Here is a 5220-nt window from a genome sequence, read left to right on the forward strand (position 1 = left end):
CTCGGAAGCAACAGTACAACATGATATTGCTTCTAACAACATATCTAACCAGCATTCATAAAGCCACAAACACACGTTATCAGCAAAACATTACAGAAAAACCTTTTTGCTATTTTTTAATAGAAAAGACATGTTGTTTGTTTCTGAAACGTTCTGGTTAAATTACGAAAAAGGCAAATGAGAGAACAGTCTGGCCTGAGATCCTACTACTTTGTGTGTTTCTGAGATCTCAGACACATCCGAATCTGAGGGACAGAAGTCTCACGCCCCAGTCCCCTGCTGATTCACTCCTCGCAGCCTTTCCAACACTGATTCTCCAGCCAGGGCCAGGAATAGCCTTCATCGAGGAGCAGACATGCTTATCAGCAACAAACCCAGAAAAAGCTCTTTTCCATGCTCCCCTCGCCTCCCCTAAATAAAACAGCCCTTGTTCTGCTGCTGTATAGCGAAGTGCCTGCAATTCTAGTTGAGTGGAATTAAACAAGTGTGTGCTATACAAACTTCTAAATGTTTATGAAAACACTGGTTTGTGTTGACTTTTGAAGCGTGTTTGCTTAACATTCACCTTTGTAATGTATTATTGTATATATTTTAAAATATATCTGAAATGATTTTATACTGACCGTAAATATATAGAAAAGTGTATTTTCTTTGCGCAAAGGTTCCTTAAGTTTAGCTTGTGAAACACATTACTCAGCACCAGAAAATGAAATTCATGCCCTTTTAAGACAGTGTTTTCAACAGATATGTTTTTTCCTCCTTAACTTACTGGCAGTCTCGATGTTTGGTTCATGTAAAGAGATTTGTTACCATCAAAGAGAATGTATAGCTGGGTCATTCCGTGTCAAATCAACCAAATTTTGAATATTTCCCCGGCTCAGTTTTTTTTTCTATTTTTACAGAGGCAAGACCAACATCTGGAGTGATCTTAAAAAAATATGAAATCCCACAGGTGAATAGTTAAGTAATCAATTAATTTGTAGAGGGAGGTAAAAATGACAATTTTCGCTCTAAATTTGGAGCCATATTAGAGGAGGTAAAAAATGACATGAGAAATATAAAGATCAGTATATCTGTTAGTAAATCTGTTAATTTTAAGAATAATTGATGCATTTTATGCCAATGGTGACAGTTCAAAAATGAAGAAAGGGCATTTTTGTGTTCTTTTTACAAAATATGCATGCCTCTAACTCCAGAACCGTTAGAGATACCTTAATGTCCTTTAGAGTCTTGTTCTCTATTTCTCATGGTCATGGTCTGTTGTGCTTTTGTAATTGGCTTAGACAATGTTGAGGTATTTGTCCTTGATCTTTGGGGATTTAAGAAGGATGTGGTTTTGGTGTGAGAGAAACTCAAGGTTATGTAATATTCTTCATCGCATACAGTATGTTGTGGCTGGTCATGTGAGCTTTGAAGATATCTAAATATGACAAACATAATGATTACTGATGTAATGGTAAAAATGAATTTTGCATTAAAGAATAGTACACCCAAAATAACAAAATCTTAATTTACTCACGGCATTGCTCATTTGGCGTTTAAAGTGATATTTCACCCAAAGATTCTGTCATCATTTACTCACCCTCTTGTCATTTCAAACATGCATGATTTTCTGTCTTCTGCAGAACACAAAAGGAAGATACTTTGAAGAATGTTGATAACAAACAACAGGGGTACCCATTGCCTTGCATTGTTTTTTTGCCAATTGAATAGAAGTCATTGCATTGGGTTTGTGTCCACACAAGTGAAGTGAATGGGTACCACCAATGTTTGGCTACCAACATTCTTATTGGTTTATATTGCTTTAGTGAATATCTGAACATACAATATATCATATCGTCGCTGTCGGGTGGAATCCTCGTATCTCCAAAACCATTATTTTTCAGGAAGTTAAAAAAACTGCATATTTTTTGAAGTTATTAAACATTGTATCGTTAAAGTTGGTATTATACCTTATATTGCTATCATATACTGTTGTGTACCAACATTAACGCAACATTTCCCCAAAACCATGTTTAATCGGAGATACAAGGTTTATGACTTGGGAGCAGGGAGATACGAGATTACGCTGTCATTGATAAGAATGGTATGGACACAGACGTCGCTGCTGCCAGCAGTGTTCATAAAAGTCTGCGGTCGCGTTGAGCCTTTTGACAAGAGACGAGGCTTTAAAAGCTAATGAAAGCTAATGATTGTGGTTACATACATCTTCCTAAATTCTATTTTAAATGTTAGAGCTATGAGTGATGCAATACCAAAATAAAACGTTAAACAGGCTGTCTAATATAGGCGGAAATTAATCTGTACGCAAATAAAGTCGGCGGTCGCGTTGAGCCTCTTGACAAGAGAAAAGGCTTCAATCGTTAACCAAAGCTAACGACTGGTTACATACATCTTCCTAAACTCTATTTTAAAGGTTTAAGAACTGTAAGTGATATAATACAAAAAACGATGAGCTGACTAGGCTGGCTAATAGGCAGAAATTAGCCGAATCTGCTCGCAAACTGAATTTGGACCGAATTTGGACATAGGAGGTTTCCGCCCGACAGCGACGATATGAAAAAAAAACACAGCCTCTGCCTAAACATATATTCTGTCTATTAATATGTTCCTTTTTTATCAACTCTCATTTGCATGGGTTTCTACAAAAATACAACCCTTTGAACAAAAATTGAAAGAATTGTGTTTTTATCAAAGCTTTCACCAAGGATTGCGGAAAATTTTGTCAATGGCAGGGAAAGAGTAAACTGCAACTACGCAACAGTTACCCTTGCTCTATATGAAGTTTATTAAACTAAGTTTGGAGGGAGGCAAGGTCATGTAATGCAACCAATCAAGGTCGTCCCTCAACTTGGTCCCATGACAGTTTTGCTGCTTCCTTCTTCCACCTCATCTCTTCTCTCTTGACTGGAATCTATATAAGTTAATAGTGGGGAGTGCTCTGGGTTCATGCTAAAATTTAGAGCTTGAAGGCCAGAAACTTTCACAATCTAGGCCACTAATCCCACTCTGTCAGACTTCTGAGTTACCACTGTGCATTTGGGCAGGCAGCACTTTTCTTGCCAACTCCCAAAATCTAATTTGTCCATTGACTTCAGATGGTGACGCATGAAGCATAAAACCATCAATTACTTCTCTGAGTTTCATAGTGCAATGATGCTGACTTGTACACCACTCCATCCATTGCTTGTTGATTCCAAGTGTGTGTGCGGCTGCACGACCACACACTGTAAACCCTAATGAGTTGAGACTACTCAAATGATTTGAGGAAAGCGATTCTCTCAGTTTATTTGAGTAATGAGGAGATTAACAACTCAGTTAAATTGAGTTGACCTAATGTGGTCTTTTCATTGACTTAAAATTTTAAGTACAGATAACTTAAAGGGCAAAAAAGACTACACAAAAATTTACCCCTTTTTGTGTTTACTTTTATTAAATAATAAACCATTAAAACGAGTCGATTTCACATCAACAGCTTTATTAGTGTCAAACTTACAGTATATACTGTATCAATACTTTGATTAAGATCAAATAATTGATGAAGGATTTCTTCAGAAATCAGCCACTTAAAAGTGACATTGGCCATATGACATTTAAAAGCAGACTGTAAGAAACAACAAAAGACATGTTTGTCACTAACAGAAGCAAAGCTTAAAAACAGTAAGCTCACAAACTCATTTTCAGATACGTTTTAACAATTCTAGAAAGATGCACTTGCAAATTACTAATTGATTGAAATGTGCAAAGACAGTCCTGGTGTGGACAGGGAAAAGGGACAATCTTTGTATTGCCTCTATGCTTTAGACAATAATGTCTAAGAATTTCTCATTTTCTCAGACCTAAAAATGCAGTATTTACAATTCCACATTTTCTTCCGACAGGTCACCTATAAAAAATAAACAAAATTAGTAGGTTAGATATTTAGATTACAAAATGTTAAAGTAAAATTTTTACTACAATTCTCATCAAAATGATAATGTGTCTTTTCGTTTGCATTCATCTAGTATAGGTACAGTTCACCCAAAAATAAAAATGTGTTATTAATCTACTCATCTCCAGGCCATCCATTTCTTACAGACAATAAAGCAAAACTACAGGCGTTATAAATTAACTTACCAGAAAACTACAGGGGTCTTTATCATGACAGCTCTCTCCACCGCCCCACCTGTTTCATGACCGCCTGTCTGCTAGTGCAGCTGCAGGAGGAAAACATAAATGTGTTTAACGTTATACTAGACATGTTCACAAGTCTATGAGTTTCAAGTCCAAGTCCATTTTTAATACTTCAGCTAATTGCTGAAATTAACTGTGTTAGTGCACAGACCTAAGCACTAAACTAACCAATGTAAATTTAAATTCCCTGCTCTATTGTTTTATAACCACAATATAAATATTTTTTGAGCAGTCTGATTGGTGGTAGACAGCTGAACTAATAACTAACAGTTATACAGAAGCATAATTTGGAAAATGCTTATTAAACAGTCGATTGTCATGATATTCAACTATATGTAGTTATCCTCATAGATAAACAAGTACAGACACACTAACGATTAAGTTTGCAATTCATCCGGTTAATAGGGGATTGTGATGCATTGGGAAAAACTCTGTTCCTGAATCAATATGTGACGCAACTTGTCCCGTATTTTTGTCAATAAACTGTTGGTACGAATGTTTTCTTACCGGGTAACCTGCATAATCATGCTCATCGCGTCTTGACACGGCTTAGCTTTGACGCTTTAATAATAAAAAAGATTTGGCGCTTAGTTAATACAACCGAATCAGCTGCATCCTTAGCTAGTGAAAGAACATTTGTGAGAGAAGGCAAAGCCAATCATAATGCGACTTCGGTTAGAGAGGCGGGTCTCAAGAAAGGCAAAGCCAATCCTATTAGCGAAGTGAGACTCATTACAGAGAATGAAACTTAATTTGTGTACCACAATATGCGCTCACAGGAGGTCCCCAGATAATACTATTCCTGTGCGATTCGGCTTTGACTTTTACGTTAGGCAACTAAGCAACAACAATTATAAACAATTATTTAACAATAATTATTATTTACAATGAACTTACCAGCGTTCTTCAGTGAGCCTATCACGAGGTCTCTTTGCCAGCCTACTTCACAATGACCCCGATCCGCTAACGTTAGTACCACTGCAGAAAACCAGAAAGTATTTATAACCTGCAAAATCGTTTTAGAGCAACTCTTTAAGCAAAATTGAC

The 5220-nt window shown here is 36.5% G+C and overlaps 1 long non-coding RNA gene across 1 annotated transcript; it reads right to left on the reverse strand.

Annotated features, from left to right (window-relative positions):
- Positions 1–3521: 3521 nt before the first annotated feature.
- On the reverse strand, positions 3522–4731 carry LOC130559465 (uncharacterized). Its single transcript, XR_008963574.1, has 3 exons — positions 4681–4731; positions 4117–4196; positions 3522–3886 (listed from the first exon to the last, which is right to left on the reverse strand). It is a non-coding gene; the product is annotated as an uncharacterized LOC130559465 (long non-coding RNA).
- Between the last annotated feature and the right edge of the window lie 489 nt (positions 4732–5220).

This window comes from Triplophysa rosa, linkage group LG9, assembly GCF_024868665.1.
Source record: "Triplophysa rosa linkage group LG9, Trosa_1v2, whole genome shotgun sequence".
Taxonomy (NCBI): Eukaryota; Metazoa; Chordata; class Actinopteri; order Cypriniformes; family Nemacheilidae; genus Triplophysa; species Triplophysa rosa.